Genomic DNA, 15251 nt, shown 5'->3' on the forward strand with positions numbered 1-15251 from the left:
GATGCTTTTCTTTTGTTTTTCTGTCCTTTTTTGTTTGGTTTTGTTTTGTTTTTAATTCTGGGGAAGACAAGTAAAGTTTCCACTGATTCATTGGAAAAATATGACTGAGAAGAAGATGGAGCAGTCACCAGGCCAGGAAGAGCCAGGTATTCAAGAAGAGAGCTATCTGCACAATGGATCCATCAGGATGATGTCACCGTGAACTGTGTCTGCATCTCCCCTACTTGACAATGCAGAAAAGTAAAAACAAAATGCCTGAATGCAGAGAGGCCAATTCACACATATCCTATTATAAGTCGAGTCCTACTTAGATGATTGATGCATGACAGAGAAAGCAAAATCAGTTGATTATATCTGAGATGTGTATTTGCATTGACCTCAAAATGTCTGAATAGAAAATAATTATTCTTAACTTGCTTACTGATGATTTGATGGCATTTCAAACATTCACTGAACTGGTAAAACTGACAAGCTGTGAGCATCTGGCGATGCTTGATTCGCTGTGTGTGCGCCATTCCATTTCACTCTTTGTTGTCATTGTAGATGTTGTCTTCTACTTTCCTTTGCATTATAAATCAGTTTAAGTTTGACATTCTGGAACTTCTATCACATCTTAATACATTGTATTATACAACTAAATTCCATCAGACAATATCTTCTTTTTTGCCGACACAGCAGCCACACTTTGTAACTCTGAATGAAACCATTCTCCTATTATGCTGCAATCTGAAACACATGCATAAGATAAAAATGAGTCTGCACTTGACATTATTCAGAATCAATAGGTATCTAAGCAGATAAATGCATGGCCATTATTGGACTGTGGGTAAAGTGATCTTGTTTGTTCTTATTCAATAGCATATCACAGAATAATAGTTCCAATTATAGAAGCAGTCTCAAACAGTGGTGATTATTGGAATTTATGTATATATTTTCATGTTTTCTCTATCTGTAGTTTATGTAATACTTTAACATTAATATATAAAATAAGTATCTAGAAAGATAAAAATGCATGCACATTGTGTCCAGAAAAAAGTGAGCCCCCCTAAATATTCTGCAATAACAACTGCAAACCCGCTCCAAATTAATTCAAATTTTACTTCCACAAAGTGACATCTATGGTTTCATAGAAATCCACCTTAGCATTACTGAGATGTCAGATTTTAAATATCACTACCTAAAAGTTAGAGTTTCTAACAGAATGTCAACCTGAACAGTCTGAATGTTTAAATCTGATCTTTTTGCACCATATCCTGAGCAAATTAAGTAAAACTTGATCTTCTTTTGCCAACATTTTGTTTCTTTATTGATATACAATGACATCACAGATGTCAGTAAGTAAGTAATTAATTAATGTTGGAAACAGATTTGTTTTGGCATGTTCTCAGTGCCTTTAGACAATATCACCATTTCTCAGAGTTGTACTTCTGCTGCCGTCACGATATTTAATGGTGTACCAGTATCGCCGATCTTTCTAAAGATTTGATCCTGTGTTATCCTACTTTAATTTATTTTCATTGTACTCCACCACTTTTCAGACTCCTGATGCAGGCACTTTGCTGAAACTTGTTGTAGTGTTGAGTCCTATTTTAACATTGATTAAAGACTCTTACACTATCATTACGTCTCCTGGTTTTTTGGAAGAGTCTCATTGATCACGCTACTCCTCCCCTTTTTTAATGTTTTTTTTTTACCATCACCTAAATAGGTGGCAGTAAGGGCAGCCTCCCAGAAATGGGCACAGCACAGCCATTTCTCTTTTTTGCCTTTTTACCTGCTGTGGTAAACGGGGCCTTGGTACATAGTGTAATGGAAGGTTTTAAAGATTGCTTTCCAACTCTGTTTGTGTGAAATGTGGAAGAAGATAAGACACAGCTCTAATTAATTTGGTATGTGAAGGAAGAGTTGGAGCTTGTTTTGAGTTCAGACTGGCCACCTGTACTGAGAAGCATGTGACCACATTCCCACATGTCTCAAACATTCTGTAATTTTCCTTACCTCTGAACATGAGTTCCAAGTCTAATAAAAAGGGTAATTTTTGCCAGTGAAATTGAGAGCTTGTCTGTTAGTAACATACATACTATGCAGAGAACTATATTTCCTGGTCAAAGAAACTCCTGGCTTTCACTGTGAACAGGGCCCCCCTTCCCAGCTGATGATAAGAGCCCGGATGTAGAGATTAAGGACCAGTGACGTATGTATATTATGATGTATTATTGCTAGAAATTCCTAGCTTTGCTTGGATGTAGTGATCAGTGATGTAATGATTGTTTATAGGTATTGTTTGTTTTCAGTTATGTAGCTTAATCATTGTGTATCTTAGACAATAATGAACCTCTAATAAAAGTCTCATTTACCTAATAAGAATCCAAAAGAATCCACAGTAATTATTGAGTAGTCTGTGTCAAATCCATGCACTGACACTACCACAGGCCCCCTTTTAATGCAGCTTGATAAAAGGATCCCTTACTGCGAGGCGTACTCAGGCACCCCATGGTAATTATGGCATCGGCATGCATTTCCCATACACTAAAAAAATAGATTTGATTTTCTAGTGCTAAGAGCAGGTAGGGGGTGGAGAGTAGGTGTGTTCTGTGCTAATTGGTTAGCACAGCTACATCACTGCATGCTGATTAACGTGTGATTGGTGTGTGAGCCCTTACCATCTTCAAAATAGGTGTCAGTAAGTGCTCACACACTAATGGCCACACACACATGGCCATTAATTCAAAAAAACTGAAAAATCAGCCATTTTACCCATGCATGAAAAATGGCTTTAGCACATGAGTGTGTACCTGGCTTTGACTTCATTTGAAGACAATGAACGGCCTTCAACAGAATTCACACAACTCATGAGTATTATAGAATGGACTGACAGACTGAGCAGAGTAAGAAACTTTTTTTGCCATAGTAGAGAAGAAGAAGAAGAATTTATATATTTATAAAACTTTAAGTACCACTTTATCTGATATATACAGTATGTCATCCAAAATCGTTCACACTCAAATTAAAATATAACAATCAAATAAAATATTATTGTGGTCAATATTCAGCCAGCCACAGTCAATATTTTTAAAGCCTTGGCTGTGGCTAGCTAAATTAGGTCTGGATAGTCAATGCTGGGCCACATCCGGCAACCAGCATTGTATATCCAGGCATGACCAGACATACCTTGGCTATCCAGATTTTGACAATATCATCTAGCACCTGTATAAGAGAATATTAGGTTGTCGTCCCCCCCCAGCATGACCCAGTACTCCCTCCTGACCCCTTCAATCAGTCAAGAACCCTCTACATGACTCTACCCAAACTCTCTATCCCCTAAACCAGTCAAGCAACCCCACATGACTTGCTACCTCCCTCACACCCCCCCCCCCCCCATGAAGCTGCTAGAGATAGGACTGAGTGGTGTTTGTTCCTGTCCACTGAAACCACTAGACCAGCAGGGATGGTCAGGTAGGCCAGGGGGGGCTACTGGAACATTGAGGAGAGGTCATCTTTGGTAGGGGGAGAGATTGGACTATGTGAGGGTGCTTAACTGGTTTGATGTGATCAGGAGAAGGGATCAGGTCTTGTGGAAGGGTGCAGAAAGGTTCGATCCTACCTGAAAGTAAGGATCAAAAACAGGTAGGGTTCATTCAAAGATGATTGGGAAGAAGAAGAAAAAAGAAAGAAAGGGAAGAGTGAGTAGAAATGATTATGAGAATAAAAAGATATGGAATTTTAAGGAGAGCAAAATAAATTGGAGAATAGAAAATGAATAAAGGGGAGAAGGCTGGAGATAAGCAAGATATATTACTAGAGCCTGTTATAGGAGTGAGGACAATGTTAGCTGGAGGCTCACAATGAAATGAAGACAATAAAAGGATGACAGAAAAAAGAACAAAAGAAAAAATATGAAAATAACAAACAGTAATGGATTAGAGAAGATATTGGACAAAAAAGAATGTCAGCAAACAAGAAAGAACATTACATTAGGGACCTTTTACAAAGGCGCGGTAGGCTCTATGCATGTGCAGCAAGTGCCAAAACAAGACTACTGCCAGGCTAGCTTGCCTCCTGGCAGTAATTTCAGATTTGGCACGCGCCCATATCACCAGGTCAAATTATTTTATTTCATACCACTCATGGTGTTTATGGCATTAATCGGCAGTTGGTGCGTGCTGACCGGTCACCGCATGTGTAGAGCGTGAGCCCTTACTGCTAAATCAATGCGTGGCATTAAGGGCACAGGCCATAAATAGACGCGCACTGGTTTCAATTTTACCGCAGGCCCTTTTCCTGGGCCATTGAAAAAAAAGCCCTTTTCCCCAGATGTGGTAAAAACTGGCCCAGCCCGTGCCAAAAACATACACCCATACTACTGCAGGCTACTTTTTGCCACGGCATAGTAAAAGGACCCCATAGGGACTTGCAATCAGACCCAGTCTTTATGCTGTCTGCCCACTTATTCTGTTCACTCAGTTACGGATACATTCAAGTTTCCAATCACACTATCATTATTGCAAGATTTCTCTTAATTCAGTGCAGACTTCCAGGGATTTATACTAATTGAGCTTTTTTCCTTTGCAGTGCTATGATGTCCATAATCACCTGTGAAGTGGAGTACTTAATAAAAAAATGCTGTAGTTTCATTTCCAGAGAAATTATTGGTCAATTGGACCAGATATAAAAAAAATATTAACAACAAAAAAGCATTGCATGCAGAAAAAATATATAGTTTTGCCAGCTATACATGAAGGATGTGTGTCTGAACATTTTTGTATTTCACAAACAAAAATACAATATTCATTTGGCCAGACAGATTTCAAACTCTAACAGTGAATATTTATGCTATGCTCAGAAAAAAATGGTGCAACTCATCTGATTTAAATCAGAAGCTCTTTAGACCCTTCATTTCCTAGTAATGCTTTGCAGTCAATCACATTTGATATTAAAAGACTGGAAATACTTTTCTGTTCTTTTCTACTTGCCTTGATAGATTCCTACAGAATAATGTGTTTTCTGTTAGTGTGTGGGTATTGGGGGAGGGGATGCGCTTTTTGTTTTGTTTTTTTACTGTTTTTGTCTAAATCCCATAGTTCATGTTGATTTTTGCAATGTGTTATTTCTTTGGCTTCTGCCACCACAATTTTTTAATATATTTATTTGATTGATGTAGAACTTGCCTTTCCAACAATTCTGGGCAGATAACAATCAAACATTCAAGATAATCAACCTTGTGCAAACAGAGTCAATTCAAACATTATGTCAAGAAGTATATAGGCAGAAGCTCAGGAAGGGGAAGAATACTGCAATCAATGAATAAAAATCAATAGAATAAAAAGGTTTCTGTAATCTCTTTGTGGAGGTAATATTATTAGAATCTGATGAACAAGTTGTTGTTTGCTTATGGAACTCCTGAGGATGATTCCACAAGAGGTGTCACTGTGATTAAGAAGTGATTTCTCTTATTTTCCTTTCATTTCCAGCACACTTGTCAGTCTACATCTGTGGCACAAGCTCTTCATCTTATTTCACACCTCATGAAATAGATGATAATCTTGAGATGGATGACCAAAATATGTCTCCCCCAACATGGATACCGTAGAAGAAAAATTAATTGGAAACCTCACAGACTTTCCCTCACATCTCAACCCTTACCTCCTGCATCAATTTAGAAGAAGACATCATCTCAGAAAAGATAATGTGATAGAGAGGGGCATAATCGAACGCGAACGCTTATCTCCATGGGCGTCTATGTCCGAAAACGGGTACATGAAGAGGCGGGACAGACCGTATTTTCGAAAAAATGGACGTTTTTCAGCTGGGCGTTTGTTTTTTTTAGCGATAATGGAAACTAAAAATACCCAGCTCAAAACCGTCCTAATCCGAGCCATTTGGTCATGGGAGGGGCCACGATTCATAGTACACTCGCCCCCCTGACATGCCAGGACACCAACTGGGCACCCTAGAGGTCAGTGCGGTGGACTTCAGACAACGCTCCCACATGTATAGCTCCCTTACCATGGGTGCTGAGCCAACCCCCAACCCCCAACCCCCCTCCCCCAAAACCCACTACCCACAAATGTGCAACACTACCATAGCTCTTAGGGGTGAAGGGGGCACCTACATGTGGGTACAGTGGGCTTTGGAGGCATCCCATTTACCAGCACAAGTGTTACAGGTAGGGGGGGATGGGCCTGGGTCCGCCTGGCTGAAGTGCACTGCGGTACCCACTAAAGGTGCTCCAGGGACCTGCATAAACGCAGGCCTCTAGGACTGGTTGCTGCTATATAACATTGGCACAGCAGTTGACACCTGAAGACTAATCTCTCTGAAAACGTCCTTTATTGGAATAAGCACGCTTACTCACAGTTAACTGCAGATCAGAGGTTGTGCCCCACTGGCAACGAGTCTCCCTGGTACTGAGATGAGCAGTAGGTCAGAGCTGGCAGAATGCTGTACAATGCCCTCTTTCAGCCACATTCAAGGGAAGAACTAAGTTCTGTAACATGGGTAACACGTGAAAGGGATCTAAAACTGGCTTACAAAAATGGCCACTACCTCATGGACTACCGGAAACAAAACAGGGCACACTCTGACCCAGGAAGCAGGTGGAAAAGCACCATGGGAGTAGAGCCTACCAACTACTAACATCGTGAGCATTTGCCACAAGCTAGTGGAATCACGGAGCCCAATACCCTACACCCACCACAATGCATTGCTGATGTGACTCTGCAGTGCGCATAACAGAAAAGGTGTCACACTTACCCGAAAGCCACATCAGAACCAGGGAAAGGCTGTCACAGGATAGAACACATTCTGCTGTCATAGAGGTGGGTACGGCATTTGAGGCTGGCATACAGGCTGGAAAAAAAGTTTGTAAAGTGGGTTTTTTTGGTGGGAGGGGTTAGTGACCACTGAGGGAGTCCGTGGAGGTCATCCCCGATTCCCTCCAGTGGTCATCTGGTCAGTTGGGGCACTTTTTTGTGACCTGTTCGTGAAAAAAAGGGTCCAAAAAAAGGGACCCAAAATAGCGGTAAAAACGCCTTTTTTTCAATTATCAGCTCAAGACGCCCATCTCTCCTCGGCCGATAACCACGCCCCAGTTCCGCCTTCACCACGCCTCCGACACGCCCCATCAACTTTACCCATTTCCGCGACGGATTGCAGTTGGAAATGCCCAAAATCGGCTTTCGATTATACCGATTTGGGCGCCCACGGGAGAAAGACACCCATCTCCCGATTTGGGTCGCAATATAGGCGTTTTTCTCTTTCGATTATAAGCTGGAGAGTCAACCATTGGACCTAGTCTAAGGCATAACTTGAATCCTGAGTGAAAACATGATGAACATTTGCAGGATACAAATGAGACTACAAGAGCAGATATTGACTACAACACCCATCTAATCTATTGAATTGAATTGCTTTTGCATTATTATTGCCCCCCAGCTGATCTCTTTATTCCCCTTCATTCTTTGACAACAAAGGATCCTCTGTGCCTATTCCATTATATCTTGAATTTTGCTACTATTATTGTCATCCCTACTTCCACTAGAAGGGCCCATGAATCAATTATTCAACCACCCTTCCAAGAAAAAAAATGTCTTCAACTTTCTAGTCATTTCTGTGAGACTCATGCCAAGAAAAAATAATTATTTCTGAAATTTAAAAAAAATGTTAAATTCAAGTATATTATTTATCCTGTTGAGGTATTTAATGTTTCTGCATACTGCCACCCATTTATTTGTATTTAGGTCCTGAATACTCATCTCATAAGACTTGTTGCAGAAGAATAGCCTAGTGGTTAAAGCCATGACCTGTGAAAAAGGGAAGCTAGGGTTCAAAGCTTGTTTCTTCCACTACTGCTCATTTTAGACCTTAGGCAAGTTGCTTTATCCTCCATTGCTTAAGCTGAAAGTTAGATTGCAAGTCAATTTGTACAAGGAAATAACTTGTGCATCTACTTGAAATTTTTTTGAGCTCAGGTTTGGAAAAGGCAAGTAAGTAAATCCAAATCTATTTTGACAGCCCATTTCTGGACAGCCTATGCTTTGTATATATCGTTTGGATGTATCTTCCAGAACTGCCTGCCACTTTAGAACTCATATACAAAATTGAATGTAACCCTGTGGGGTTAAAATAATTTTTTTTTAAAGTTACCTGATCCTGGTGGCTGACTTTGGATTGGGATAGGAACGGGGCAGCGGTGGGACGTGGAGCTGGACAGTCATGGTCACGCTAGATCAGTACTGGGACTGGGCACGGGGTACATTCTCTCAGCAGATATGGGAGCAGTGTTGGAAGTTGGGTTTGTTTTGAGTGGGGCTGTTGCAGTGCTGATCGTAAGAGTGGCAAGAGGAGAGGCTTCTGGGGTTGATGCATAACTGGATGACATTCGCGCTGCAGTGGCACTGTCGTCATTCAGACTGTGCGTGCATGGGAAATGCTGTAAGCCAGAGGCCTTTTAGGAGTGCTGGGGTGATGCCGGACCTGTTTGCCTACTCTGGAGGGTGGGAAGAAGGGAAGGAGCAGCACAGCATCGGAAGGAGCCTGTGAAAGAAGTTTTTGGGTTCTAGGAGGGTCTCAGGTCTTACTCACTGTGTGGGCATGCATGTGCACTGGAGAAAGCTGTGCAATGTGCACAAGCCTGGAGCCAAGCTCATGGTAGTGAGGTGACATGGTCACGTGTGGGTTGCAGGGAAGTGTTGGCTCAAAATTAAAGGATAAAATGTTTCAGAACAAAGTATATGAAAAAGCAAATTAATAAAATGTTGTTTTATGGGAGCTGGGAATGTTTTGTGGATGTATAAAAAGATCATAATTTTGTTGCATTTGGCTGTGGGGGTCTCACAACAAGGGGCTTGAGGCAATAGTTAGAAAAATTTTCTAAGAGGTATCTGTTGGCAGTTGAGTGGGTTCTCTTCACTGGGAGAGATCTATGTGAGGTTGCTGGTTCAAACTACATGACTGAGCAGTGTATGTGTATTAATTTAAAATTCTGAGCCCATGGTAATTTTTGGATCAAGGGAGAGAGTGGTTGTAAATTTAAAAAGAGACGTGAGTCTACATAAAAAAAGACCTAATGTTTATAGCATTACATTTTATGGAGAAAAGGTGCCATCAATTCAGACTATTGAAAATATTAAGAGCTGTGAGAGATCGTCTGAACTCAGATTTGGAAAACCTGGGAAAGAAGAAGAGGTTCAGTCCTCTGTGGTGACTTTGGGCAGATTCTGATAAATTAAAGATAATCATTAATAGCTTTTGATGGTCTGAAGTTTTAGAATAAAAAAAAATGTGAAAGATTCTTTTATTTAATCTGCCTGAGGGCAGTGCTAGTTACTTATCTTTCAGAGGGCTGCCTGAAAACTATTTTAAAGCAGGGAAATACCTGCATGAGCTTTTTCAGGGCTAAATTGTTTGCAGGAGCTCCTTATAAAAAACAAAAAAAAACTAAAGTTCTGAAAACTGAAGTCCTGGAGTTGTATATTGTGTTAACAGAACAGGAAATCTGAATGTATTGGTGAACAATTTTCTCATAGACATCAAGGAAGCGATAGATAAATAAAGAAAATCACTGTGGCGTGTCTGGATGTGAGTGAGTTTCTTCAAATTTTCTTGTGGGATGTCTAACTTAGGGCTAAAGAATTAGTATTTTTTTGGGGGGGAGGGGGTAACTAGTGAGAAAAATAAATTAAAAAATAATTAATAAGGGTTTTATTTTTTTTTAGTTATTACAGTCAGAGTAGAAGGTACCTCGGGATCTGTTTCCTGATCATCTCCGCACGAATTCTGGTACTCAACGTAAAGAAAGGCGAAAAAAGAAAAAATATTCAAGAAAGCCAGAAGACCAGCTAAGTCCTAAGATTCTACAGAGAAAAAAAAACCTGAGAATAAAAAGTTGTTAGGATAAAAAAAAAATAATAATACTTACCAATGTTGCAGTACTGTGAGGTGGTGATACCTGAACAATAGAAATAATCACAAAGTATCAAGTTCAAGGATTAAACATATGTTTAACAAGTTAATGTTTTTAAATACATGCTTAAAACAAGTTATACTTATCTGACAATGTGTTGTTAGATTTCTGTGAATATTGTAGTGAGATCTCACTTTAGGGTTATATGTATCACCTGTAAAAGAAACATTCCCGTTTGAGAATAGTTAAACCAAGTTGTTTAAAAAGTGAAGATAAAATTTAATTCATTGTTAAAATATAACACTTGCCTCCGAGTTAAAAAATAATTTAGACAATTTCCCCTTGTATTTATCGGAATAGGCTAGCTTGGTTAGTTTTATGTGTATGTACTTTGTCCTCCGTTCTGGTGATGTTTGCCTGAGGTAACTTGTTTCTGGTAAGGTAGTGTGAGCACTTCACTCTTGGAGGTGAGGTTACATGAAGCAGGATGTAAAATTTGGCTATTTAAACAAGCAGTCTCTGGCTATGTTATAATATACATTACTGTTCACTTAAACCAGGATTAAGAGTGTCTCAAAACCAATACCTATTGATCTTTTTATAATAATCATGGATTTACACTTATTTAATATCTAAAGGTTATTTTTTTTGTCATACAGCCACATTTGTCTACATGTTTATATCTACTTATTGCTGAATATTTTCTGGTTCTGCACACTGCCTTGATGTATCTCTGATTTAGGACGGTCTAGCAATAAAAATAACCACAAACAAACAAAATCTGAAATATCTTACTAGCAGAAAGGCATTTTCACCTCATGTATTGATCATATTTGTTCCTATGACCTCTGGTTTTTCTCTGGCTATTATCACTGCCTTGCAACACTATACTGATATCATAGTCTCTGCAATGTTCCCTCTCTAAGCTGCATGTGGATCATGAACCCTGCACACATGAGAAAACATGGTATTTAGAAAATACAGTACTGTGAAATGCCCTCTCCTTACACAGACATATGAGACTCATTTAAGCCGATAACAGTGGACAGCTTTGAAAAAGTCCTGAGAAGCCTTCGATCAGCCACCTGCTCCTTTTGACTCTTGACCATTAAATATAGTACAGCAAGTAAGCAGAAAAAAATCATGATTGTTCCCTTTCTAACTGCTTTAAGAAGGGCAGGGGCGTGCCCTCTGCTAAAGAAGAGCAACCTTGATCACGACAAGCTCAAAAGTTACCTGCAAGTATCTAAGGGGCCCTTTTACTAAGGTGCACCGAAAAATGGGCTGCGCTAGTGTAGGCACATTGAGATCCATTTTTCAGCGCACCTATAAAAAAGGTCTCCCCTTACTCCCCCAGTGGTCACCAACCCCCTCCCACTCAAAAATAACAAATTAAAAAACATTTTTTTCCAGCCTCTATGCCAGCCTCAAATGTCATACCCAGCTCCATCACAGCAGTATACAGGTCCCTGGAGCAGTTTTTAGTGGGTACTGCAGTGCACTTCAAGGAGGCGGACCAAAGCCCATCCCCCCTACCTGTTACACTTGTGGTGGTAAATGGGAGCCCTCCAATACCCACCTGAAACCCACTGTACCCACATCTATATGCTCCCCTTTACTCTTTAAGGGTTATGGTAGTATTATACAGTTGTGGGTAGTGAGTTTTGGGGGGGTTGGGGGGCTCAGCACCCAAGGTAAGGGAGCTATGCACCTGGGAGCAGTTTGTGAAGTCCACTGCAGTGCCCCTTAGGGTGCCCGGTTGGTGTCCTGGCATGTGAGGGGGGACCAGTGCACTACGAATGCTAGCTCCTCCCATGACCAAATGGCTTGGATTTGGTTGTTTTTGAGATGGGCGTCCTCGGTTTCCATTATCAGCGAAAACGAGGTCGCCCATCTCTAAGGTTGACCATCTCAACATTTAGGACCATCCCAACGTGTAGCAACATTCTGTGCTACCAATTCTAGGGCAAGTAGTGGTTTCCCCATGTCTGTATAAATAGCATACTATGGACTTTTCCACCAAGAAATTGTCCAAAATCTTTTTAAACTCAGATACGCTAACTGCTGTTACCACATCCTATGGCAACAAGTTCCATTGCTTAACTATTCATTGAATGAACAAATATTTCCTCCTATTTGTTTGAAAAGTATTTCCATGTAACTTCATTGAGTGTCCCCTAGTCTTTGTACTTTTTGAAAGAGTAAAAAATTGATTCACTTTACCCATTCAACACCACTCAGGATTTTGTAGAACTCGATCATATCTTCCCTCAGACATTTTCCAAGCTGAAGAGTCCTAACCTCTTTAGCCTTTCCTCATATGAGAGGAATTTCATCTCCTTTATCATTTAGTTCATCCTTCTTTGAACCTTTTCTAATTTCACTGTATCTTTTTTGAGATATGGCGACCAGAATTGAATGTAATTCTCAAGGTGAGGTCGCACCATGGATCAGTATTCTTGATCTTATTTTACAATCCATTTCCAAATAATTACCAGAATCCTGTTTGCTTTTTTTGGTTTCCACCACATACTGGGCAGAAGATTTCAGCATATTGTCTACAATAACACCTAGATCTTTTTCTTGGGTGCCGACTCCCAATGTGGACCCTAGCATCAGGTAACTATGATTTGGTTGTGCTTCCCAATATGCATCACTTTTCATTTGTCCACATTAAGGGGCCCTTTTACTAAGCTGCGTAGGTGCCCACGTGCGCCCAATGTGCACCAAATTGGAGTTACCACCTAGTTACCATGTGGCCCATGTGGTCATTTCAATTTTGGCACGTCTCCGCTATGCGCATCTGAAAAATATTTTTTGTTTTCTGGCGTGTGGCAGCTACTCATGTCAAACCATTACTACCCGGTTACTGTGTGAGACCTTACTGCAAGGTCAATGGCTTGCAGTAAGGTCTCAGACCCAAAATGGACGCGTGGCAACTTTCATTTTGCTGCATGTCCATTTTCAGCAAAAATAAAAAAAAAGGCAATTTTTGTAGGTATGCTAAAAAATAATTCTGCGCGCGCCCAAAACATGCATCTACATTACCGAAAGCCATTTTTCAGTGCACCTTAGTAAAAGGACCCCCCGATTTCCTCAGGAAAGGCGGAAAGCGTTTATTCTTATGAGAGAAGAAACTAAATCCTTGGGGGGGGGGGGGGGGGCTTCATTTCTGTTAGCATTTCCATGTAAATGCTTGGTGCTTTATTTAGACATAAAGTAGGTTTCTTTGTACCTGAACATTTGAGATCTTTTCTTGGCTTGAGAAAGTTATCCAGAAGTGAAGGTTCATCATGGATAGTTGATTGTAATAGAGGGTTGTGAGTTTCATCAGGCTGGGCTTTTGCCTTTGTTTCTTTTCTTTTTCTTCTTCTTCTTCTGATTGCCTTGTCTATATGGCCACTCTTACTGTATTTTGTGGTCTAAGGAAGGATTAACATCAATATTTTTGCTTTTTTTCTAATTTTTTCTTTGACATTGTTTTACTGATGGTATTTCCCTGTGTTATTTGAAAACAAAATTATATTCTTATTAATTATTTTCAAATTAAGGGCCCTTTTTACTAAGCCATACTAGCAGCCATACTAGCATTTTTAGCATGCGCTAACTGTGTAGGCTCCCACAATGGGCGTCTACACAGCGCACACTTATTTTATGCATGCACTAAAAATGCTAGCACACCTTAGTAAACAGGGCCCTAATAAATAAATTAAAAAAAAATTAATGGATCAAAAACCAGCACATAAATGGGTATGTGTCGGCACATACATGGTTATATTTGAGACAGACATGGGTAAGTCATTGCTTGCCAAGGTATTGGTAGCATGGAATGTTGCTATTAATTGGGTTTCTGCAAAGTACTTGTGACCTGGATTGGCCACTGTTGGAAACAGGATACTGGACTAGATAGACCATTGGTCTGACTCAATATGGCTATTCTTATCTTCTTATGTTAGAAAAATACACATGTATGTCCTTGACACTATCATACAGACCGGTATCTCTTTGAAAGCTGATGATTAAAAACTACTGGGAGATAAAGGGGGCAACCATCACTTATTCCTCCAGTGGAGTGCTGCTATAATATACTATACATTGCTTATAATCTGCAAATACCTGAACAATTCGATGCGGATTACATAAAGAAAAAAAAAACACCGCACCCAACCATCCAACAAAATACATATTATAACCTAACAAAAAAATATATCAATTGGCTCAGAAAAATTTCTCAAATAACCAAGTTATAGAAACAATGCAAATTTCCAAAGGTAACAGGTTCTACAATGCAGTGGCTTGATAGTACAGAGAAAAATTAAATATAGATTTATATTTAAGAAGTCTAATAGACGGAATATGCAATAACATCAAATTAGGCATATTGTGTGAAGACTTAAAATGAAGCACACTAGCTAAGTCAACAAGATAAAAAGGTGTTAGGCCATTAAGGGCTTCTTTTACAAAGCCGCGCTAGCGTTTCCCATGGGGCAAATGAGAGGAAGCCCATAGGAATTGAATGGGCTTACTCATTTTTTGCACTGAGAATCGGTAGTGCAGTGTCATGCTCCCTATCTCAACGCAAGCGGCGTCCTCGGGCTGCACAGGGTCCTATCAACACACACACTTGACTGGCACAGCCCTGAGCCATGTGTGTGTAGTTCTTCTCTGGCTGCAGGCTCCTTGATTGCTTTGCTTTCATGCACCTGGGTCTGCTCTCTCTCTGCCTGGCTTCCAGGCTCCTTAATTGCGTTGTTTCCACACACCTGTGTCTGCTCTCTCTCTCTCTGCCTGGCTTCCCTTGCTTCTCTCCTGTTGGTCTTCCGGTTCCTCCTTCCCCTGCTCTTGTCCTATGGCTGTGCTCCTTCTTCCTGCTGGTCCCTGCTGATGTCAGATGCCTGCACTTTATCAGCTGAGCTCTTCCTGGACTCTATGCTTTGGCTTCTACTTTGGTAGGTGTTGCTTGCTCAGTAGTTTGCTTCTTCTCTACTTTGTCCCTTGTTGTTGACTTTGTCTGTACCTGGATTACTCTCTTGTCTGCTGCCTGCCTACTGACTTGCCTGTACCTGGATTACTCTCTTGTCTGCTGCCTGCCTACTGACTTGCCTGTACCTGGATTACTCTCTTGACCTGCTGCCTGCCTACTGACTTTGCCAGTACTTGGAATACTCTCTTGACCCGCTGCCTGCCTATTGACATTGCCTGTTCCTGGATTACTCCCCTACTTGCTGCCCACCTGTTGACTTTGCCTGTACCTGGATCACTCTCTTGCCTGCTGCCTGCCTGGCCGATACATTCACCACCCCGCTTCCAGCTCCGTCTCGTAAGTCCTGCAGGCCACCCACACCTA

The sequence above is a fragment of the Microcaecilia unicolor genome, chromosome 3 (assembly GCF_901765095.1).
Source record: "Microcaecilia unicolor chromosome 3, aMicUni1.1, whole genome shotgun sequence".
Lineage (NCBI taxonomy): Eukaryota > Metazoa > Chordata > Amphibia > Gymnophiona > Siphonopidae > Microcaecilia > Microcaecilia unicolor.